Below are 25,874 nucleotides of genomic sequence, written 5' to 3'. Positions count from 1 at the left end.
TCGGGGCCTGGCCAGGCCCAGGGTTAGGGTCGATCGAAGGCCACGCGGCCGCGTGGTGCTGTGTCCAAGATGGCGCCCAGGTCGGGCGAGCAGGCCGGTAGGGAATCGTGCCCATGAGGTTGAGATGTTCAGAGGCAGGGGTCCCGGAGGGGATGGCAAACGGGTCGTGGTGGTGAGTAACACTGGAGGAGCCGGGCTTGGGCCTGGTCGTGCGGGGAGGGAGCGAGCCCTTCATGTGGCCTGTCCAACATGCGTCCCCCCCAGCTGAAGGCGGGGAGAGTCACCCATCCTCTTGGGGACTCTCCTCGTCGAGGCGGAAAAAGCGTGACAGGCCATCTGCGTTGGCGTGGTCTTGCCCAGGTCGATGTTCCACAGTGAAGTCCATCCCCTGCAGGGAGATGGACCAGCGTAGTAGTTTCGGGGTTTCCCCCCGCATCTGCATTAGCCACTGCAGGGGCCGATGATCGGTCTGGACCCGGAAGTGGGTGCCGAAGAGGTAGGGCCGGAGCTTTTTGAGGGCCCATACCACGGCGAAGGCCTCCCTCTCTATGGTGCTCCAGCGTTGTTCTCGGGCCAGGAGACGCCTGCTGATGAAAGCCACTGGCTGGTCAAGTCCTTCGGTATTCAACTGGGAAAGGACTGCCCCAATGCCATGGTCGGAGGCGTCCGTCTGGACAATAAATTCCCGACTGTAGTCGGGGGCCTGGAGCACCGGGGCGGAGCACATGGCGGCCTTCAGCTTCTCGAAGGCCGCTTGACAGTCTGGGGTCCAGTTGACCTTCTTTGGGTGATTTGTGGATGTGAGTTCCGTGAGGGGCCCCACAATACTGCCATAGTCTCTCACAAACCGCCGGTAGTAGCCTGTAAGTCCCAAAAAGGCGCGTACCTCGGTCTGGGTGATGGGGGGCTGCCAGGACTGGATGGCAGCGATCTTGAGTTGCAGAGGGGCCACCAGACCGCTTCCCACCTGGTGTCCGAGATAGGTCACGGACCCCTGGCCAATTTGGCATTTGCTGGCCTTGATCGTGAGGCCAGCTCGTTGGAGGGCCTGTAGCACCTCTCGGAGGTGGTGGAGGTGGTCGGACCAGTGGTGGCTGTACACAGCGATATCGTCCAGGTAGGCGGCGCTGAATTCTTCGAGTCCCGCCAGGACCTGGTTTACTAGCCGCTGGAACGTTGCTGGGGCATTCTTCATGCCGAAGGGCATGACTTTGAAGTGATAGTGCCCATCTGGAGTGGAAAATGCAGATCGTTCTTGGGCCCGGGGTGTGAGGCCGATCTGCCAGTAGCCCGCTGTCAGGTCGAAGATACTGAGGTAGCGGGCAGCTCCCATGCGGTCGATTAGTTCATCTGCCCGGGGAATGGGATGCGCGTCTGTTCTGGTGACCGCATTCAGGCCCCGGTAGTCGACGCAGAACCGGAGTTCTGGGGTGGTGCCGGGGGCGGCTGCTTTGGGGACCAGTACTACTGGGCTGGCCCAGGGGCTGTCAGAGGGCTCGATGACTCCGAGCGTGAGCATCCGGGTCACCTCCTCTTGGATGCAGGCCCGTACCCGATCTGGTACGCGGTAGGCCCGGTGGCGGATAGGGGGACTGTCCCCAGTGTCTACATCGTGTACACACCAGGGGGTGACCCCTGGGGTGAGGGAGAACAGGCTGGCGAACTGCAACAGGAGGTCTCGGCATCCTTGGCGTTGTTCCAGGGTGAGGGCCTCTGAAAGTCGGACCCCGTCCACGGAGCCGTCCTTTTCCCGGGTCCGTAGGAGGTCAGGGAGGGGTTCGGAGTCCTCCTCGGCCCCATTGTCTGTTGCCATCAGGAGGCTAAGTTCTGAACGCACAAAATGGGGTTTCAGTCTATTAGCGTGGAGAACCCGGAGAGGGTTCCGTGAAGATTCCATATCGATGAGATAGGTGACAGGGCCCTTGCGCTCGATTACTTTGAAGGGCCCCGTCCATTTGTCTTGCAGGGCGCATGGTTCGGTGGGGGACATCACCCATACTTGTTGGCCGGGTTCAAATTCGATGGAGGAGGCATTTTGGTCGTACCACCTTTTCATGTCTTCCTGACTAGCCTCCAAGTTTGCTTTTGCCATCTCTCGGAATCGTCGGGTCTGGTTGCGGAGGGTTAGGAGGTACTTGAAAACATCTGGAGGGTTCTTTAGAGGAGGCATTTCCCAGCCCTCTTTGACCAGGCTGAGTGGCCCTCGTACCGGGTGTCCATACAAGAGTTCAAACGGGCTGAAGCCGAGGGACTTCTGGGGGACTTCTCGGTAGGCAAAGAGAAGGCACGGTAATAGCACATCCCACTGGCGACAGAGGGGCTCTTCCAACCCCCCAATCATCCCTTTGAGCGTTCGGTTGAACCGCTCAACGAGTCCGTTTCCTTGAGGGTGATAGGGGGTCGTGAATCGGTAGGTGACCCCACACTGTTGCCAGAGGGACTTCATGTATTTCGAAATAAAGTTTGTGCCCCGGTCACTGACGACTTCTCGGGGGAAGCCCACTCGGGAGAAGATCCCCATCAAGGCCCGGCCGACTACCGGGGCTGTCACAGTTCGCAGGGGAACAGCCTCAGGGTAGCGGGTGGCGTGGTCCACTAGTACCAGGATGAACCGATGTCCTTGTGCTGTACGGGGGTCGAGGGGCCCCACAATGTCTATCCCCACCCTCTCGAACGGGGTGGTGACCACTGGAAATGGTTGCATGGGGGGCTTTCAGTTTGCGGCCGCTCTTCCCACTGGCTTGGCACGTGGGGCAAGACCGGCAGTGTTGGAGTACGTCGTTCCTCATTTTAGGCCAGAAGAAGTGGGTCACTAGGCGACTGTAGGTTTTATCGTGACCCAGGTGGCCAGCCAGGGGGACATCGTGGGCCAGGTTTAGCAAGAAGTCTCTAAAGCGGAGGGGCACCACTAGCACTCGACTGGCCCCTAACTCCGCGATTCTCTGTTCGCTGTACAACAGGTCATTGTCCCAATAGACCCAATGTGTTCCGGAAGTATCCCCTGCGCTCTGAGCGAGGGCTTGTTGGCGGAGTCCCTCGAGGGAGGGACAGGTTTTCTGTTCTTGGCGAAACTGTTCCTGGGTGGGCCCCCCCTCTTGCTGCCACTGATCCAGGCCGGAGAGGTCCGGAGACTGAACGGGCCCCTCGGGAGTTGGTTCTGGGGGGGCAGTACTGTCGGCGTCTTCTACTGGAGCCACCGGTGGAGGAGGTGCCGGCCATTCAGGTTCTTCGGGACGGGGATGGCACGGGCGGCCATGGACCGGGTGGTGACGCACGCCCAGTCCGGGATGCCCCACATCCCCAGGTGCTCTCTTCTTTCGACGGCGGCCCACGGGGAGCTTTCCAGGTCATTCCCCAGGAGACAGTCTACGGGGGCGTCATCTCGGACCGTCACTTTTAACATGCCGGAGACTCCTCCCCACTCGAAGGGGACGCAAGCCATCCGACATAGACTCTCCGAATTGTCGGCTGAACGGACAGGGCAGAGAATGTTCGGTAGGATCTGTTCTGGGGTCACCAGGTGACAGCGGACGGCTGTCACACTGGCCCCGGTGTCACGTAAGGCTTCGGCCCGGCGTCCATTAATGCTCACCCATTGACTGTACTTCCGGGTGTTGGCGGGAAGGGGGACCCGCGGGACCATGTCTCTCCCCCCTAAGCAGGCTAGAGCCATGGCGGCTGGCTCCCATTCTTGGTGTTCTTGCTCATATTCTTCATGTTCCTCGGAGATTTGTTCTTCCCCCAGGGCGGCGGCAGCCATCTGGCGGGGCCTCGGAGTCTGGCTCTGTGGACAATTTGGGTCGTTTGCGTAGTGGCCGACTCGCTGGCATCGGTGACACGTGACATTGGCTCGGTATCCCGGCCGCGCCGGGGTGTTGCCCCGGTTGGCCGGGGGTGGGGTGCTGGTAGCGGGTGCGGCCGGAGCATTGTCTCTTCCTCGTCCTTGGCCCCCTCCTCCACCTCGGGGACGGTGCTGACCGTGGTGGTTCCGGTTCTGTTCATAGGACCCATTTCGGCCCACTCGGGTGATTTCCCACCGGTCAGCCTCGGCGGCGAGCTGCCGTGGATCAGTCATTTTACTGTCGAGGAGGTGCTGCCTGAGCTCGACGAAGCAGTTGTTTGATAGATGCTCCCATACCATGAGATTGAAGAGCTGTTCATAAGTTGTGACGTTGCTTCCTTTGATCCAACCCTCGAAGGCCCGGCTGAAATAGTTCACGTATTCCACCCAAGTCGTACCCGGGATTCGGGTGCAGTCTCGGAACCTCTGGCGGTACATTTCGGGTGTGAGCCCATAGCGGGTGAGGAGGGCAGCTTTCATGTGGTCATAGGAGGTCATTAGATGGTCTGGGAGCTGCAGCAGGGCATTGCGGCCCTCATTGAGGAACCTCCCCCATAGTCCGGCTCCCCAGTCGCTTCGATCGATCCGGTGGGAGGTCATAGCGATTTCGTAGGCCTTGAACCATTGCTGGATGTCGTCTTCTCGGAAATATTCTCGGACGACATCCTTGGGGATGTGTACCTTTTTCTCTGTTGCCCCTGGGGTGCGAGGTTGCTCGGGCACCCCTACTTCTTTGTTTTGCTTGCGTAAGTCTATCTCAGCTAATTTGCGCTCATGTTCATATGCCAGTCTCTTTTCCTCGAGCTCCCTTTGTCTCTGTTTCTCTTCCCGTTCTTCTCGGAGCCGTAGATGTTCCAGGTTTAGTTTCTGTTCTGCTAACTTGAGTTCACCATCCATTTTGAGCCGAGCCATTTCTAGTTCGTGTAGTCGGGTTCTTTCTCGTTCTTGGATCTCGTCTTGCGAGAGACCCGTTCTTCGCTCCTCGGGAGCCGTGGTGTCTTTTTCTGCTGCTGCGACATTTTGGTCCGGGGGTCTGACGGCCCCGGTTTCTGCCCAGGACTCAAGGGCGTGTTTGAAATCGTCTTTAGTACTTAGACCGGTGGTAGCGATACCTAGTTCGATGCAGAATTGTTTCAACTCACGATGGCTATATTCTTCCAATTTCTCCATCTGGAATTTCTCGGTGGATCCGCTTTCTTTGGTTGTCATTGTGAGTTCGTCGTGGGGTGAGCTACTCTCTGTACGATTATGCGGTGATTCGGATCGCGCCGCTGGCCACCAATGTTAGACGGACCGGGAGGGTCGGCCGAGGATAGGAGGAGAGGTCTCCGGGGAGAGCCGTCTCCGACGATCGTACAGACTAGTAACTTCCCCCCCACAGACGTACACTACACAAGGATAAGGTTCAACGATACTTTATAGCAATTCTTTAAGTACGATAAAATGGTACAAGGAGGTCTGGACTCAGGGGTCCCCTCGGTTCTGGTCTCTGGATGGGAAAAGGGGGTAGCGGGACAGTCTTGTTACCAATTGGTTAGATGAAATAGCTCTCAATCCTCGAGCTCGGCGTTCTAGATGATCGGGCCGCGGCGGAGCCGGCTGGTCCCGAGATGGTTGAAGGCGACGGTCCGCGGCGGAGCCAGCTGGTCCCGATGAAGGTGGTAGTTACAAACGGTCCGCGGCCACGCCAGCAGGTCCCGACGACGATGAAGGTTTCAGAAGGTTGCGGCAGCGCCAGCAGGCAGGACGATAGTTCGCAAGGCAGGGCTACGGCAGCGCCAGTAGTCCGTCAAGATGAGTTCTTCACTGCGTCTCTCGACTCCAGGATACAACTGCCTTCCTGCTCTGGAGCTGCCCCAGTTATAGGTCTGGCGCCCTTTGATGTCCGGACCCTCGTACTTGGGGGTCGGGAGGTCCGGGATGAGGGAGTCCAGACACCCAGCAGGGGGGTGGAGCCAGCGCCTGGGGGAGCTGGGGCGATCGGCCCTTGGCGGGGGAGAGCCATCGACACCTCTTTCTCCCATTGACCTGCCAAGTGGTCCGCTCACCTCCTGGGTGGATGGTGGTGCCGGAATGTCGGGGCCTGGCCAGGCCCAGGGTTAGGGTCGATCGAAGGCCACGCGGCCGCGTGGTGCTGTGTCCAAGATGGCGCCCAGGTCGGGCGAGCAGGCCGGTAGGGAATCGTGCCCATGAGGTCGAGATGTTCAGAGGCAGGGGTCCCGGAGGGGATGGCAAACGGGTCGTGGTGGTGAGTAACACTGGAGGAGCCGGGCTTGGGCCTGGTCGTGCGGGGAGGGAGCGAGCCCTTCATGTGGCCTGTCCAACAAATTGGCATTTGACGGAACAGAGTTGTGGAGCGGAGTGGAGTTCACTAAGTTTGTTCAACTACGCAGAATTCCGTGTAGTGGTACTCCGCCAACTACGCCATTCTTACTCATTGCGTCTTTTAACGCATCAGTTTCCCTCAATTTGACCTGCCCCTGTGATGACGAACATTAACATTATATGTTAGCAGGGACGGACTGAGAAGACAAAGCAGCCCTGGTAATTTTATCGGACCCGTCCCCTGGGGTAAGGGTGCAAGTTTGAAGCACTTCTGAGTAACTAAACCGGCCCCCAGAGCTGCTGCTTTTTCTTTTTTTCCTTGCTGGGGGCCGATATTGCAGCACTGCTTCAAAACCGCCCCCCAGGAACAAAACTGGCCCCCACTGATCCAAGACCAGCCCCCACACTTCCAGCCTCCCAGGGAATCACCCGAGGCCCTCTACGGCCTGTCCGGCCCTGATATTAGATGTGCTCCTTTTTCGGAGAAAGATGGCTGCAGCCTCCCACCCCAAGATTTTTAGGGGAATAGAAAGCGAATCAAGACTTAAATGTGCCTGTATCTGTGACGGTTAGGGATTTTAATAATAGCAGCTTCCCTCCTTGTGCGAGTGGGAGACAGCTGCCAGTGCTTAATTTGTTAAACAATAAGTGCCAGGGCTAAAAATGTTTCTCAGGAGGCCACTGCAGTTTGCACCACCTCCAGCTGCTGCAGTTTGCACCACCGTCGCCCCCTGTTAGTGCAGACTAATACTAAAACCAACAACACCTAGTTAGCCAATAGAATCTTAAACATGTGACATTTTGGGCTAAACTAGATGGCCGAAAGCTGTAAGAATGGTGTGAGTAATTTTGTAAGCATTTATTGAATAGATAAACACTTTGCTCATGTGTTTTTTCTAAAAATATACTGACAGCGCCACCATGTGGTGCACTGCTATAAATATGTGCCGGTGTTATGAAATTAGTGCCTGCGAGGATTGGCAAAACCCGGCACAAATTAAGCTACTCAGCTGCTGTTATTTCCTGGACAGGGGTATGTCTCGCTGAAAACCAAGGAGACTCTTTAAATCTGAATACTGAAGCGGATAGTTTCCAAGCTCATGATGACGATGTCCTAGGAGTTTACAATTTTTCATTGAATGACAGACGATATCTTACATCATATTGAAAAAATTATTTTTGTGAAGGACGACATGTTTCAAAATCCAACTGAAATAAGATGAAGTCTGCATCTATCTCTGGACATCCTTATTACATATCCAACATGTAGTCCCTATAGGCAGTGCTTAATTTGTAAAACAATAGGTCTGGGCCGAAGGTTTTCCTCAGAAGCTTGTGGCTGATGCTGTTGAATGCTGATTTCAGCTCCCACCAACAGACACTCTCTGCCCCCTTTAGAGGACCGTATCTAGGTGTTTTACCGCCCTAGGCAAGAATTGAATAATGCCGCCCGCTCCCCTTTTCTCCTAATTTGCTCAATGTTTTCGCTGTTTGATTTGAAATTAAACCCCCCTCCCTTTTGCAGCCCTAGGCAGCCGCCTAGTCTTGCCTAATGGTAGAAACGGCCCTGCCCCTTTATCAGGTTCTTTTTCATCTTTTCTTTGCCTCTTCGTCATTGTTTTTCCATCTTTCTCTTCCTGCTTCTTCACCCAATTATATTTTTCCTTCTCTTGCTGCGGATCAAAGTCTGTTGAGGAAAAATTAGGGCCCGTCCCTAAAAATGAGTAGTGGTGGGCCCCGCCACCTACCACCGGCTCAAATTAAGCACTGAATATAGAATTGTGAAGTTAAGACAGTCAAAGCGACAGAGGAAGCGTAAGTCCATTAGAAAAGGATTAGAAACTACTAAACAGCCCTTAACACCATACCATGAAGTTGAGGAGTCTAGTAAGAACCCGCCTCTTTTAAGAATCCTCTTCTAACTAAACTCTAGCTCAATGCCCGACATTGATTCAAGCTTCAATCTGAAAGGAAAATGATCTTGTAGGAGCGAGAGCTAGCATACTTAGGACCAGATTTACAAAGCCATTGCGTCATGCCAGGTAGCGCAATGCAACACAAGCACTTAGTTATGTTAAGTTATAAGTTGTTTTGTAACGCCCACAATTACTACCGGAGTATCCTGGCGCGGTATACCGCTGGAGAACCCATCCTGGCTTTCCCTGTGGGATGGTCCCTACTGGGAGTCCCCAAGGTGGAGCCAGGCATCCCCGGCGTTGATGGGGCCGTTGTGGAGATTAGGCTAGATAATGCCCAGAGTTGCCGAGTGGGGCCTCTGGTTAGAGTAGGCACCGAGGCAAGAATTATCGAGTCTGCTGACCCTGGTCCACGACCCTGCCACGTCGGGAATTGAACCCTGGTCCCGGGCCGACTCCTGCTTCCGGGTCTGCCGGCTCTAACCAGTGAGCCACACCACTCCACTTAGGGGAAATTTATTAAGCCACATGAATTCACCATTCGCGGCTGTGTATGGCTTAGTAAATCTGAAGAAAGCAAGGCAGCACAAGTAGTTGCTTTGTGTTACTCTGCAGTAGGAAGACGTTCCATGGGTGAAGTGTGATTGTTCCCACTGTATCCATCCATGGATTTTGTGCATTCCGAGATTTACTAGTAATAGTAAACCTGAGAGTGCAACAGAATTATACACCTTCCCAACAGAGGTGTAACAAGGAGAAATATATTAATTTTTCCTCGTTATTTCTTCCTTCGACGTGTGCTTCATTTTGCAGCATACATAGAAAGAGAAAAATGCCTCTGAGGATTGTTTTTGTGCAAGAATATGTCCCTTCCTCCGCAAAACCATCCTGCCTGTAAGACACACACTCTTGCACCATTGGGCACAGGTGCCTGTGTTGGTGTTAGGCTGCACTGTGTGCGCCAGCGCAGAGAGAGATCAGGAAAGCGCTGTGTATAAGGGCCCGATTCACAGAATGAACTTAAGACTCAATCCTAAACTTACTACTATTTTGGTATTCACAGAATGCACTTACTACTTTTGGCATTCACAGAATGAACTTACTACTATTTTGGTATTCACAGAATGAACTTAATACTATTTTGGAATTCGCAGAATGAATTTACTACTTTCGGTATTCACAGAATGCACTTACTACTTTTGGTATTCACAGAATGCACTTACTACTTTTGGTATTCACAGAATGAATTTACTACTTTTGGTATTCACAGAATGAATTTACTACTTTTGGTATTCACAGAATGAATTTACTACTTTCGGTATTCACAGAATGCACTTACTACTTTTGGTATTCACAGAATGAATTTACTACTTTTGGTATTCACAGAAGTTGGGACTTTGTCTTAAGTTAGTCTTAAGACAGACTTAAGACAGACTTAAGACAAACTTAAGACAAACTTAAGACATACTTAAGACAAAATCCTAACTACTGTGAATACCAAAAGTACTAAGTTCATTCTGTGAATACCAAAATAGTAGTAAGTTTAGGATTGAGGCTTAAGTTCATTCTGTGAATCGGGCCCGTAGTGAATTCGCCACATTCTTGCTCTTTACAGTTGACACAGCTCAGCTGGTTGTCTCGCCGCTTTGCGTTTCGCCAAATAATATTAAATCTGGGCCTTTTAAGTCAATCGAGGTGAAGAGAATGGCCTGATCTGAAAGCTGATCAATTTGTTGTTCATAATTTTGGAAGAGACTATAGGCAAATTGATTTTAAGCTCCTGTTGTTGCTGATACTGCATTGGCAGCAGAAGAAGATTTGAGGTATGAAGAAGCGAAAATGGCAATTAAAATAACTGTTAGTAATAACGATAAAAAGGATTTATTGCAGGATCAATGGGATGGTCGAGCAAATTGAACAGGCATTGCGTTATCTGGAAGAAAAGGCATGCCTGCTTCCTCCTCACCATCTCGATGTTCCTCCAGAGAATATGAAAACAGTATTTTGTTGAAAAATGTTCACATTTTTTAATTAAAGCTCTCAGGAAGGAAAATTGGAAACAACTCATTTTATGGATTCACAAATGGATTTAGTGTACCCACAGACCCACTAAGGCAAATAGTCTAGTAAAATTGCTAAGGTTGGTGGAGACCAAGGAAGAGTAAATATAGGGGCATATTAGCAAGGAGGCGATGTGAAATTATCGCCACTTTTGCGGCCGTTTTCAGCCGAAAAGCGATGATAATTTCCTTGCCTTATCAGCAAAGACACGCTATTGCGTGTTTTGCTGATTTAGTGCCCCTTATAACAACTCCCAGCTTTGCATCTCTAATGAGATGCAAAGTGGGCATTCCAGAGCAAAATAATAGGCGAAATGTCACTAAGCGACATTTCTCCTATTTTCAAGCTGCACGCTAACAATCAGAGCGTTAGGAAAAGTAGCGCTAACCACAGTTAACGCTTCTTTCCTAACGCCTACTTGTGACCTGATTTAGCCATGTAATCCAGCCATGTAATCCAATGGGAGGTGGATTACATGGCTAAGATTACCCTGCCCTATCAACAAGGTTATCGCTATTTTCAATGGAATATCACTGGAAAACCAGCGATATTCCATTGAAAACGGCAATAATCCCAGCTATCGCTGGTATTTTTATCTCCATGGCATTAAGCGTTGTTAATACAACGCTAACATGGAGATTATCGCCAGTAATAGATTTTCTCACGCTAACAGCGGTCAGCGATAATTATCGCTGCCGCGTGTTAATATGCCCCCTAGTTACTTGAATCCTTGTCCCCCCTTTTCTCGATGAATGTTTCCCCTTATCTTTAGAGGTTACTCCTAGCTATAAGGTCGACTTGTGGGAGGCTTGGCCATTTTAGTAAGCCTAAGGTTAAATTGCACATGCTATGAATTAAATTTTATCTAACGATAGTTATAATGTTAGGTGCTGATTCACAGAACTAACTTAAGACAAAATCCTAAACTTACTACTTTTGGTATTCACAGAAGTTAGGATTTTATCTTAAAACAGACTTAAGACAGACTTAAGACAGAATCCTAACTTAAGCCTGTCTTAAGTCTGTCTTAAGTCTGTTTTAAGACAAAATACTAACTTCTGTGAATACCAAAAGCAGTAAGTTTAGGATTTTGTCTTAAGTTAGTTATGTGAATCGGGCCCTTAGAGTTTTATTTATTATTTATTTATTTCTTACACTTATAATGCGCGCAGATACCCACAAAGGGTTTCCCGGCGCCATGGCTACGAGAAAAAGATACTGAAAGGCAAAATACTGTCACAGATCAACAACCATTGGTAAACACAATTATTTATTAAACAGCCAGGTTTTGACTTTTTTCTTGAAACTGGCAAAATTTCCCTCTTTGAGCAAAGCTAAAAGGGAGAGAGTTCCAAAGAGCTGGTCCCAGGTGGGAGAAAGATTTACCTCCCATACGGGCCAGTTTGAATCTGGGAACCATGAAAGTTGCTCCATTTAAGGAACGAAGATTCCGTACAGGAACATGGGGCCTGACCAAATTCTGCAGGTACCGTGGTGCGGTTCCTGCCCTGATCTTGAACATAATGGTCAAGGCCTTAAACCGGACCCGGTTTTCAACTTTCAACCAGTGTAGGTCTCTAAGGTGCTTCGAAATCCTTGCTGTCCTAGGGATCTTACATAACAGCCTGGCTGCGGAGTTCTGGACCAATTGTAGTCGTCTGACTACGGCTAAATTGGAGCCCAGATAGAGAATGTTACCGTAGTCAAGCCTAGATGTTATTAGCGCGTTGACTACGGTCTTCTGGGTATCCACAGGAAGCATCCAGATAATCTTCCGCAGCCATTTAATGATGGTAAAACAAGTGCCAACCACTTTGTTGGCCTGCTGCTTCATGGACAGAGAATCGTCGATGCACACCCCAAGATTTCTAACCTGGGTAGCCGGACTAGGGAAAACGCCCATAGATGGCGGCCAGTGTCTATCTTGCCACAGCTCACGATTTTTCCCCAGGAGAAGAATCTCTGTCTTCTCCCCATTAAGCTTCAGCTGGTTAGCTGACATCCAGCTGAAGACCTCCTGGAGACCAAGTTTCAGGACTGAAGGGGATGAAGACTCTGAATTAGTAAGGGAAAAAATAATCTGTGAGTCATCCGCGTAGGTCATGAGTTCCAGACCTACTCGCTCTGCTAGATCAGCGAGGGGGCGGAGGTAAAGGTTAAAGAATAGTGGGCTTAAAATTGAGCCCTGGGGCACGCCATGCGGTGACCGAAAAATGTCCGACTGTGCGTGTGAGGACGAGATCTGGAAAGTCCGGTCGCTCAGATAGGATCTGATCCAGCCCAATGCGGTCCCTCCGACACCATCCACGCTCAGCCTGGCAAGCAGTCTGTTGTGCGAGATGGTGTCGAAGGCCGCGCTCAGATCAAGCAGGACGAGAGCCACCGTTTGCCCGTCGTCTAATAGTGCCCTGATTTTCTCCGTAACTCCCAGGAGGGCGGATTCAGTTGAATGACCCGCCCTAAAGCCCGATTGGGAGAAATGGAGCAGGTTGTTACTCTCCGCGTGCGATGATAGTGCCCCATGGATATGCTTCTCCAAAATTTTCGAGAAGGCAGGTAGCAAAGATATCGGCCGATAGTTTGCAAGGACCTCTGGATCAGCAGATGGCTTTTTCAGCAGAGGGCTGACCATAGCGTGCTTCCAGAGTTCACAGCATTATTGTGCTGATTTTATACCTGAAACCCATAAGAAATGTAGCAAGGTCCCATCAAGGAATTTCAGAATTGATGAAACGATAACCAACATTAAAGAGACACACCCGAAAATCCCTTTATTTTTGAAGGGTGATTTTTATGCTAGAATGCTCGGTCATTATGGAAAGGTCTCTAATATGTGTGAGTTAATCTATATAGTAGAAGCTATTTATGTATTGATGCTCCTTGTAAGAGATGTGCAAATATATTGCAGTGGCGCCGAGATACTGTCCTAAGTATTATTAATGGTCACTCACTCAGTGACCGACCAGCAGGACATACATTTCTTAAAGGTCATTCATCTTGTCCTACTGATGAGGTAATGATTGGCAACAGGGCCTTCTGTAAATATTGCCAAGATTTTAACCTATAGTGTGGGATGACAATGACCACCTTCCTGTCATGCTGACTGTGCATTTACCTGTCAATCTGCGAGTTAAGGACTAGTGCATATAACACAGAATTATACACTGGTAAGAGAAGAACAGAATATGTGGGCGAGACAATAAAGGACTGGAGTACAGCCCCGGAAAACTGTCCACGCATGCTAATCTGAATAAGGTCGATGAAATATATAATCACTTGGAAAATTCAAATTATATCGCGGAACAGTATGATATCGCTTACTTCCAAATGCCGAAGTAAAATAAATTGTTGGTTTGATGCTGAGCGCAAAGATAATAGCACTATACTTAGAAGTATATTGTGCGAATATGTAGTCGAGAGGGATGAAAGTAAATGATCTAAGTTCAAAAGACATGCCAGTAATTACAGAGGGATTTTAAGAAAAAAGAATAAATCCAGTAATGGGAACGCTTGGCGTGTGACGGAGGAACCATTGAGGCCAAAGATATGAGAAGTTTTTTAAATGTGGGGGCAACGGGGAGAAGCTTCAGCGGTTGAACCTGATGTTATATTAGTGAGATTGAGCGGGGAAAGTTATAGGCAGTGCTTTAAATGTGCAGGTACTGTCCGGTACTGAGTACCAGAACTTTTTTATATTGATGGGGAGAGTACTTCCCAAGAGAAATGCAATACTTTTAAGTGGAGAGCACTGGCACTTCTCAGAAACAAGCAGGTACTCTGCTACAGAGTACCTGCACTTCCATTTTCCATTTTTAAGCACTGGCTATAGGCTTCCTGCCTGAGGCTGGATGTTTACATGATACTATAGTAAGGGCGAAACCTATGCCATAGATCTTTTGGCCGAGAAGCTCTGCGTGACTTGGAAGAATGAGCAAGTGGGCAGTACTTACTTCTATGGACCAGGAGGGGTTAGACTGCATTACAGAGTTCGCTTCAAAGCCCTCTGTCTAGTTTTTAAGGCGCTGCATGGTTCAGGACCTGACTATTTAAAACAGCATATCCACTGGTATACACCGAAAAGACCACTTTGTTCATTAGGGGCTAGGCTGGTCTCAGTGCCACGCATAAAAAAGGTTTGATGGTGCGGTAGAAGTTTTACCTACAGTGCGGCCAAGGCCTGGAACGGCCTGCCGTTCCAATTAAGATGCATCACGAACCTCTTAGCTTTCAGGAAAAGCCAAAAGACCTGGGGGCATATTACCAACAACTAGCGATAATTTTTGTCTCTAACTTGTTTAGAGACAAACATTATCGCCGCACATCGGCGATTTTTATCGCAGATAAACCTTGCTATTAGCAAGGTTTATCGCAAATGCGATAAAAAACGGCCGCAATGCATGAATATCGCTGAAAAGTCAGCGATATTCATGCATTATCGAGCAAATGCTCTTAGCCATGTTATCCACCTCCCATTGGATAACATGGCTAAGAACTGCTCAGGGCAGGTGTTAGCTTTTGGAGATATTCGCGCTTAGCGCGAATATCTCCAAAAGTTGGTAATAGGAGATAGCGATGTTAGCGACTGTTTTCAGTCGCTAACATCTTGGCACGCCCACTTTGCATATCATTAGTGATAAATATCACTGACATGCAAAGCGGGGCCCAAGATGGTCGCTATCTCCTACTAGCTGTCACTAACTGGTGTTAGCGACAGCTTGGTAATAGGGAGATAATTTTATCTCCGCTTTCTTGGCATTTAAAGTCAAAAAAGCGGAGATAAACCCCTTTGATAATATGCCCCCAGGCTCTTTGCCCAATGAACTTCTTCCATGTTTGCCACAGGCGATATAACTAGTTCCAGGACCCCTCCGAGTCACAGCTGCGCTGAATAAATACCATTAACAACCACTTTTGAATCATATATAGCACAAAAATCCACGGACGATGGATGCTGAAATGCATTTTTTGTGGAATTCCTTGCTGCTTTTGACACAGTAGATTTCCCTTGTTTATGGAGAAAAATAGATTGGGTATTTCTGAAGGTCTTCTGGTCTTCACTCAACGGCCACACTCAGAACCTTTGGCAAAGATCAAAAGAGGTGAAAAGGGACCGCTTTTACAATCTTTAAGGAGCTAAAAGGGCTGTGTCATGGCCCCACTTTTATTGTATTTAGGGTGGAAAATCAGATTGCAAAATGGGGACGATGTGAGTGTGTAAGGCATTTTCCAAATACGCTTCTGCATCTTCTGTTAATCTGCCCTGAATTTATCATCCTTGCAAACGTACTTTTAATGCCTATTCTCAAGCAAAATAACGAGAGTTAGATTAACAGAGCATCCCAGTTTATTTTTAAGATGGAAACTGGTTCAGTAGTTCTGGTGGTTGGGTAGTTCTTAATCTTTTTAATGAAGTGATAATGTTTTATAATTTATACAATTTTAGGATGCATACTGAGGTTTTATTACACCTTTATCATGGATCTATGATTCACCTTTCTTTTTACATGCGTACTTAATGTCCAAATCACCGTGTTTTATTATTTTGTAATAATAAGTTTGTTTTTTTGTGTAATAATATGACAGAACCCATGGGCTCAACATAGTCTCCTAGAACGGTAGTAGGAGGAACTACGGACATCCATGGTAAACGACCTCCGCGGTTGGGACCCAGTAACCACTGCCTGGGTTACAGACAGTATCTGAGCGGATTCTGACAGTAAGGGTCCTGACTTAATGGGAAATAAATGCTGTCATATTTTCTATTCCATCGACCCATTAAACTTAATGAGAACATTGACTGTTGTGAGCTCCACTGAAGACAATGGAACCGCAGCGGCCTACTTGAATGCGTATAGACCCGCTGCTCTCAACATTTCAGTATCCTAATACACAGCCTCTGCCTTTCTCTCTCCCTACCTCTCAAAAATATATTATTTATGCAGAAGAAAGCGAAAGACAAAGGCCTTTCAGGACACACGTAGTCTTCACCCTTCCATCCTCCCGCAGCTCAGTGTCACTAGGGCTTCAGAAGGAGGGAGGGGTGAACGCTACTCGGCCCCTGGGTCCGAGCAGAGTTCACCCCTCCCTCCTGGCTGAAATACAAGAAGCAGTTCAGCCAGGCCAGGGAGAACCAGGGGCTGACTTCAGCCTCCTTTTCAGGAGTCTTGCTGTGAATGTTCTTCAGCTAACATCTGTGGCTTTACGCGTGCTGTTAGCACTAGAGCATTCACAGCACGAGCTGTAAAACAAAGGCTTCGAAGGCAAGGGGAATTTCAACCCCTTTGGGCACAGAGAGGCTTTTGTGTTTTTTAATTTGAATATCCAGCCCTCAAGTGGCGGAATGTACTAATAATCCTGGCTATTAAAGGCCTGCTCCCTTGTTAATGGCCCTTGCCTTTGGCTCGGGCCTTTAACGCTGGAGCAGGCCTTTAATGGATGGTACAGCCCACTACAACTGGCTATAAAGCTATATTAGAACATTGGACTGTTTTGGGCTCCTATGCGTAGGTGGTGCTGGCATTGGCAGCAGTAGTGCCAACAGTTGAAGCAGGTGGCACCCTGTGGGTGAGGATTGTGAAGGAATAATTGAAGATTAAAGTGCCATCAGACACACCCGGCGGTGAGGGAGATAAACGTGACAGTTGTCATCATGGCAGAGGTGGAGGCTGTACATTGTTTCTCGGTTCAGATTGAAGAGTTGCCACATGTGATGGGCATGAATCGCCCACCAGAGGCCAAGAACTGTATGAGCAGGTGAACCGAGGACTGGGTAAGCCCAGTAGATCACCTAACAATAACCCTGTGCTCTATTGGGTTAATTGTACACTGCAGAACTATCACCTCTAAACTGTAATGTGGTTTAACAGAAGCAAAGACAATCACAAGAGCCTGGCAAAAGAAAATCAGAAACGTGGAAAATAGTTTTGTGAGAAATTCAATTCACAAGAATGCCCAAAAGCTCACAAAGTCTGTATAAATTCCTGAGTTCGAATGCTGATATAAAAATTTTATAATTCACAAAAGGATACAAAATTCCTAAAAAAAAAAAGAGTCAACACTTGGTTCGGCAGGATGTGATGGCAGGCCCACTAATCCAGTGAAGCCTGTGCTGGCTGTGTGTGGGGTGAGTGTAAGCCAGCATTCAGGGAGTAGCTAGTGCTGGCAACAACTTCAACAGTCATCAGGCACTCAGACAAGCAATAACAGAACGACAAGGGGGATGACAAGAGCCGCACAGGGTTAGTGGCCCCGGATGCACAGCGGCCGACGCGGGCCCACCGCCACGGGATGCTGGGGGGGACTGGGGTAGGATCAGGAGCATAGAGCAGGTTTCCTTAGATGTAAAAGGAGCGTGTCATGGAGTGTCTCGGAGGACAGTGGAAGGTTTACCCCCAGGGCATGATGCAGAGGGTACATGCCAGCTGTGTCCGGCAACATGAAGGTTATGGATGCCACAGACTCACGCCAGACACTAAGACCGTACCTGCCCGTTGCTGATGACAACCCCGGTAAACAGTCATAATATCGATTCCAAAATATAGAATGGACATAATATCGAAGTAAAAATATAGAATGGACAAAATATCGAATGGACACAATATAGTGGTTAAAAATATCGAATGTAAGGTAAGTAATATCGATTTTCAAAATATAGAAGTCAAAATATCGGAGTATACAATATAGGCATTAAATATATCGATTTTTTAATAATATCAATTTTTTTAAAGTGTTTTGTATGTTAGTATATGTGTGAAAAGTGTATTTTAATTTTTGTAATGTATGTTTATTGTATTTTAAGTAATGAATTTTGTTATTTAATTTTTGTGTAATTTAATTCTGTAGCGGGTTGTGGGTTTATAGGGGAATAGGGTGGGAAGTAATTTAATTATATTAAATTAAATATTAATTTTTAGCAATTATTATTAATTTTTAATTAAATTTTGCTTTTTAGTTCTGTAGCGGGTTGTGGGTTTATAGGGGAATAGGGTGGGAAGTAATTTAATTGTAATTAATTAAATATTTTTATTTATTTATTGGTATTTATTTTGAATTTATTGTTATTTTTTAATTTTTTAATTAATTTTTTATTAATTGCCAATTATTTTGTATTAATTGATTAATTGTTAATTATGTTAATTTTCTAAATTTATTTTCTGTAACGGGTTGTGGGTTTATAGGGGAATAGGGTGGGAAGTAATTTAATTGTGATTAAATAAATAATTTTATTCATTCATTGGTATTGATTTTAAATTTATTGTTAATTAATTTTTAATTGGTAATTAATTTCTATTAATTGGCAATTAATTTTTATTAATTGTTAATTATTTTGTATTACTTAAATATTTGATAATTGTATTAATGTATTTTCTGTAGTGGGATGTGGGTTTATAGGGGAATAGGGTGGGAAGAAATGTAAATGTAATTAATTACATGTTAAAAATACTTTTTGTGTATTGATAATTAATTTACTGGTAATTTTTAATTGGTATTAATTTGTATTATTAATTAGTTTTTGTTATTGAAAATTAATTCATTGTTAAATAATTATGAATAGGTTATTAATTTTTAATAACTAATATGTAGTTGTATTTCTAATTAATTATTACATAATATTAAAATGGTTATTAATTTCAATTAATGTTTTATTGGGATTGATATTTAATGTATTTTTTAATAATATATTAAATCATTACTTTCCCTACGGTTAAACTCACTGGAGTGGGAATAGTAATTTTCACCCTCCCGCTATCCAACGCTTTCCCTACTGCTGCACTCTCTGGAGTGGGAATAGTATTTTTTACCCCTACGCTATCCAACGCTTTCCCTACTGTTGAACTCTCTGGAGTGGGAATAGTAATTTTTACCCCTACGCTGTCCAATGCTTTCCCTACTGTTGTACTCTCTGGAGTGGAAATAGTAATTTTTACCCTTCGAATATCCAACGCTTTCCCTACTGTTGCACTCTCTGGAGTGGGAATAGTAATTTTTACCCCTACGCTATCCAACTCTTTTCCTACTGTTGCACTCTCTGGAGTGGGAATAGTAATTTTTACCCCTATGCTATCCAACGCTTTCCCTGCTGTTGCACGCTCTGGAGTTGGAATAGTAATTTTTACCCTCCCGCTATCCAACGCTTTCCCTACTGTTGCACTCACTGGAGTGGGAATAGTATTTTTTACCCCTAGGCTATCCAACGCTTTCCCTACTGTTGCACTCTCTGGAGTGGGAATATTAATTTTTACCCCTACGCTATCCAACGCATTCCCTACTGTTGCACTTTCTGGAGTGGGAATAGTATTTTATACCCCTACGCTATCCAACGCTTTCCCTACTGTTGCACTCACTGGAGTGGGAATAGTATTTTTTACCCTCCCGCTATCCAACGCTTTCCCTACTGTTGCACTCACTGGAGTGGTAATATTAAATGTTACCCTCCTGCTATCCTACGGTAAAATATTGTACATTTTTTTATTAATAACTTAAATTAATTATATCTTAATTTGAAGGTTATTTGAGTATTTTTAAGTATGTTTTAGTTAATTATATTTATTGTTTCATTCATTTTAAATTACTTTTAAGACATTTAAAAAAATTCGATATTTTGACTGACTATATTTTTTACAGACTATATTTTGGATTCAATATTTTTGTACTTACCTGTCTGTAGATAGGAATTCGATATTTTGGCATTCTATATTTTGGTGAGTATATTTTGGTAAGTCTATATTTTGTCATTCTATATTATGTCAGTGATCCGACAACACCCAGGCCACAGGCTCAGACACCAACGATGTTCTGCCAGAGGCTGACGGTCACTCACAGCACACAGGGTTAGTGGCACCATGTGACGACGGCTTGCATTGCACAGGGTTAGTGGTACCATGTGACGACGGCTTGCGTTGCACAGGGTCAGTGGCACCACGTGACGATGGCTTGCGTTGCACAGGGTCAGTGGCATCATGTGAGGACAGCCTGCCATATGGAATTATGCCTCACTGATCGAAGTGTGTCTGGCACTGTGGCCACTGCCACAGACGTGGGATCACTGCAATGCAGGACTCAGGACACAGTTCCACATGTGGAACCTACTGTGACGAAGGGGACGCCGGTGGGGTATGTCGATGAGAAAGGAGTAATGTGGCCCAGCGTCGTGGGGGCCAGCGATGGTCTGCGGAGGCTGCTTGTGGGACTTGGGCTTGGAGCTTGCCCCGGTACATGGTGGGACCTCTTAGACACATGACGGTGTCAGCATGTGAGCAGTGCTGCCTTGGGGCACTGGGGCGGGCAGGCCTGGTCTGGGTATCAGAGTCCTGGGGTGCAGCAGGCACACAGGTTCGCAGCCACGCTGCTCACAGCGTCGGCCTCGTGGCGGACTGTGAGGCGCCGCCCTGTCAGTGACGTTGGCCTTTCCGGGAGAGAACCACGCTCTGCTCCAAGGTGTATTTGTCCACACCCCCGCGCAGCCCTGGCGTACTCAGGGCCAACCCACTATGCTCATGCACACAGGGGGGGAGGCAGCGAGCGACATTTCCGCTATGTGAGCCACGGCCTGGTGTGACATGGTTGTGTCCACTGTACACTACTCCACAGTCACCAGCAGCTGTGGTCTGCATGGACATATCTGTGGTTTGCCTACCCGTGTCTGTCATGCACATCCACGCCTTACTTGTCGTTGTGTACATTCCCATTCACAGGTCACTTGCATCCTTCACACATGGCTACATTCGTCATCTACGCAAGTTCAGCTGTTGTGTGGCTGTGGTGCCATTATGTAGCTATATTCTGTGCAGGGGTAGCCCAGGATCACCATGGAGTGGTGTTGTTGAGTCTGGTAGGTGGGCATGTTGATTAGCATGTTGTATGTGGTAGGTCAAGTGTGCATTCCAACAGTTGAGCGTTGTGTGATAGTGGCTTTGAGGTGTGTGGTGTGTTGATGTGGCACTTACCAACGAGCAGTCCAGTTCGATATGTGCCATCCTGGAAACGCTGGTTGATGATGGACTGTCGGAGGATGTATGAATCATGCACACTGCTGGGGTACTTTGCGACGGCATTGGGGAAGAGTCCCCGGTGGTCCACTATTGCCTGCACATTGATGGAATGCATGTGCTTTCTGTTGAGGTAGTGGTGTGCTGTATCTGTTGGGGGCACAAGTGGGACATGTGTGCAGTCTATTGCCCCCAAGGCGGCCGGGAATCCAGCTATGGCGTAGAAGCCTTGCTGGGTCTCCTGATGTTCCTGCGCTTTGTGGGGGAAGTGAAGGTACTGAGGGACGAAGCTGAGGATGGCATCTAGGACAGGTGTGATGAACTTTGATAGGGCTGGCGGTGTGACTCCTCTGACTCTGGCAGTTGTTGGCTGGAAGGTACCAGAGGACAACAGGTGCAGCACAGCCAGCAGCTTTGTCTGTGGAGGGATGTTGGTTGTCCGCTGTGTTTGGACCGTCAACCTGTGGGCGAAGTGGGTCATGAAGCGGATGATGGTTGTCCTTTTGAGCCTGTAGTGGACAATGACTTCCTTGGGTGTTAGGTCTGTGAGACTGGTCTGTTTTTGGTAGGTCCACTGTCTTACTCTGCACTGCCTCTGTGGTGGTCCGGGGGATGGTGGCGGTCTAGGGGGTGGTGGTGGTGGGTGTTGTGTCCCTGTTGGGGCTCCGAGCTGCATGATGATTAGCTCCATGGCGTTGTTTGTTCTTCGGGTGTGGCAGTGTGCGGGTTCCGTTGCCTACTGCAGGCTGTCATCCGGCTTTACACCTGCAGGACGCAGGTGTTAAATACCTTCTGCTACCGTGGGTTATCGCGTGTTTTTGGTTCGCATCGCAGATCTGGCATTTCGTTTTAAATGTGGTGTTGTGGTTTTTTTGTATGTTTTTGCACGGGAACGCCTACTCTGCAGCTCATTAGAGTTAGTTGGTGGTGTCCTCCTTGGAGATAACTTTTGGGGCAGTTATCATGGGAATACAGGCGATGTCTGCAGTTTGCACCAGCTTGTGAATGGGGTGTTAAATCTATCTCCACCTTTGATGCGTTAAGGTGGAGATAATTCGGTGTTGAGTCCTTATGAATATCCCCCTAAGATTTGCCCAGAATCACAGGATGTTGAGGCGACGCTAAGACTCGAATCTGGGTCCCCAAACACCACGGCAGCTCTGGCCAGTATGCCACAAACTCTCAACACTTTCATGGGTCTGTTTTAGGCGGTGCTAACAGAAGAAATGAGCTGTCTCCTGACGTGAGCCCCCGGCACTTATATATTTTTTTACAAATTAACCACTGGGTGGAAGAGAGAGGAAGAAGGAAGAATGAAAGGAGAGGATAGACAGAGGGGTGAGGTTTCAGTAACGCCCCAGGAAGGAAAGGGAAAACAAACAGGAGACAATAGTGCAGCAGGTGAGCGAGAGGGTAGAAAATGAGCAATTTCAGTGATTTGGATTCTAACATTTGGGGAATGAAAATTGCTTTGACATTTGAAGGAAAGAGTGGAGGTGAAAGGGTCGTGAAAGCCGGCCTTCCACCAGTAGCTTTCCTCGGAGCTCCATCACAGCCAGACTCAGTGAGCCTTCAGTGACAGCGCTGTCTGCAGCACTCCAGCGCTCAGTGAAAATCAGATCTTCTGTCAGCAAGAGCCTCTCTGCGGGCAGAGCGTGGAACAGGAAACCCACGAGGCCGGGGCACTCCAGGCCGAACGGCGGCACAGACGCATCTTTTTATTCATTTTTTTTGTTTTGTTGTTAAATAGCACATTGTCACTTTTTGGTTTCTTCAGAGTGAGGAGCCTGTGCAGCAGGAGTAAAGAGGGGGCAGGATAGGGGTTCCGTCTGAAGACTAGGGGAGCGGCTGAAGACGAGGAGGTACTTCGTAGCGCTTTGCGGGCTGTGTTCAGAGGGGGGAGAAAGTCTCCCGGTGGAAGTAAAAGTGAGGTAAGTCGAAGAAAGTCCGGTGGAAATGGTAGAAATGGTAGAAGTAAAGAACGAGGTCAGCGATATTCATGCATTACCGAGCTAATGCTCTTAGCCATGTTATCCACCTCCCATTGTATAACATGGCTTAGAACTGCTCAGGGCAGGTGTTAGCTTTTGGAGATATTCGCGCTTAGCGCGAATATCTCCAAAAGTTGGTAATAGGAGATAGCGATGTTAGCGACTGTTTTGAGTCGCTAACATCTTGGCACGCCCACTTTGCATGTCATTAGTGATAAATATCACTGACATGCAAAGCGGGGCCCAAGATGGTCGCTATCTCCTACTAGCTGTCGCTAACTGGTGTTAGCGACAGCTAGGTAATAGGGAGATAATTTTATCTCCGCTTTCTTGGCTTTTAAAGCCAAAAAAGCAGAGATAAACCCCCTTGATAATATGCCCCCTTGTTTTTCTGGATAAATCACTAAGGAGCTTATTCATGAGCCCTTGCGTCACTTTTTCCCCGCCGGTGCGTCACTTCATGTGACGCAACAACAGGGTAAAAAATGTGCCCTGTTGTGTCATATTTACAAAGTGACGCATCTAAGTAGATGCGTGTCTTTGTAAACCCCTGCGCCACATCATACCTGCGCCAGGTATAATGTATGTAGGTGGGGGCATTCCGACGCAAGAAAGGGTCGTAGAAGTGACGCAGTGAGATCTATAAGATTTCACTGCGTCACTTGTAGGATGTAAATGCGCCAATATCTTACGCTTGCCTCACAGCAGGCGCAAGACTGACGCAGGCACATTTGAAACGGGACTTGGCCATATGTAATGACCCATTGCTGGAGTTGCATCACTATTGTGACACACTCCAGCAATGCATCATTTTTGCGCCTAAAGATATCTCCTTGAGACATCATGCGTCATACAGTAAATATATATATTTTTTTTTTTCGAAAACATTTATTGACATTTCAACCAAAATACAAGTATGGGCCTACAACCCCCGGGGCTGGCCGCTAAGCAGTTAGATTAACAGAGAGCAATTTTAGTCACATGCAGCACCTCGGGGAGCAGAATCACCGTGCTAGCGTACTCTTGGTCACCGTACAGCACAATTAGAAAAACAGGATATAAAAGGTTTTCATTTTATAATATAAGATGGAATAATCAGGTGCCAAACAATTTCCCAGCAGCAAAAAAAGGCAGGCTGAATAGTAAACGTGTCAACAGTAAACAGTAATCGGTCAAAGCAATGGCGCTGAAACAGGCAGTTCAGGATGTGGAGAAATATTACGGTCAATTCGCGCCTGCCAGTCACCTGCCCTAAGACCCAGAGAACACCACGAAAATTGAGGCACAGATGAACAAGCAGTGATGGATACCAAAGAAACCCACTGCACTGACCCAGAAAAGGAAAAAGACAAAGACAGATAAGAGAAGAGAAAAAAGGCCATAGAAACAAAATAAAAATGAAAAATCCCCTCCCCCAACCCCCCACCCTGCACCCCTGCAGATGACTACGGCCCCCCCCCCCCCCCAGCAGTGTGCCTGTCGCCCAACAACCAACCCGAAATATAGAAGAGACAGAGATAAAGGAGAAAGAAAAGAAACCCCACCTAACGGGGAAGTGGAGGAGGGCGATAGTCTATGCGCCCCCGGTCTCTCCCCCCCGCCCTAACAAAGGGGGTCCCCCTAAGCCAGCACAAATAAAGTTGTCCACCATTCAAAAATACCCCGGGGGAACCACAAACCCCCCGCCCCGGAATCCGTCTGGGGATGAAGCAGTCCCGTTACCAATAGATCCATCATAAACCATTCAACCCACAATCTCAGCCTTGGCCCCGTCTATCAAAGTTGCAGAGTCCCTCAGATAGGTAAAGCCCCATCCCCGGAAAGTCAAAAGTCACACAAAAGCAGCCGGGGCTTGGGCCAGTAAATAGGAGAGGAATAGCAGATCCCAACGCACACGGCTTGCACAAACGATGTCCCTCCCCGTCTCCGAAGCCAAGCATCGTTACATCCGCCATGTTGGGAGACTGATTGGGGAGGGAGTGCGACTCATTCCGATACAGATTAAAATGTGGGCCAACAGTGTCCAAGATGGGGGAAGCAGTGAAATGTTCTGATAACTGTGGGACCGATGTTTCCGAGAACGTAAGAGAGTCACCAATCTCAGCACACACAATGAGTTCCATTTCTTCGGGGGCAGGCACAGCTTCCAGCACCGGGTCCAAACGCGCCACTGGGGCGCCCAACAGGAGACAAGTCGGCTGCCGGGTCTCAAAAATCGGGTCAGGGCTCGCTCCCGGTCCTATGAACCCATCTGCTGCCGACAGCCAATAATTGACCTGGGCCCTCACCGTCGCACGAAGTGCCACAAGTTCCGCCATTACCATCCGCAAGGAAGGGCCACATTGAGTCCGTTCCGCCATGGTCCACACGTCCGCAGGCATAACGATGCCCACGGAAAGGCGCCCCGTCCGGGGCAGGATACGCCGGAGCAGAGACAAGCCGTGAGGGACGGGCAAACAGCCCGCAGCAACGCGCGGCGGGACCCCCTCCCCGGGGCATCAGCGGTGCTAGTGCCGGGCCTCCGGGCCGGGGCCCCGCGATGCAGCACCGCGCACCACCCGTCACCTCACCTCAGATACAGCACCAGGCAGCAGATGGTTGCAACGTAATCCAGGGAAATTTGCAAAAGTTCCAAGGACCGGGCCCAACCACCCTTCTCAGTCCGTTGTTGTTCACTTTGGACCCGGGTAGATCAGCAATCGAGACCCCGGCTTCCAGTCTGGGTTAGGCCTCAAAACACTTTCGATGTTAC

The sequence above is a fragment of the Lissotriton vulgaris genome, chromosome 1_2, assembly GCF_964263255.1.
Source record: "Lissotriton vulgaris chromosome 1_2, aLisVul1.2, whole genome shotgun sequence".
NCBI classification, from domain to species: Eukaryota; Metazoa; Chordata; class Amphibia; order Caudata; family Salamandridae; genus Lissotriton; species Lissotriton vulgaris.
Note: the sequence above shows the minus strand (reverse complement) of the source record.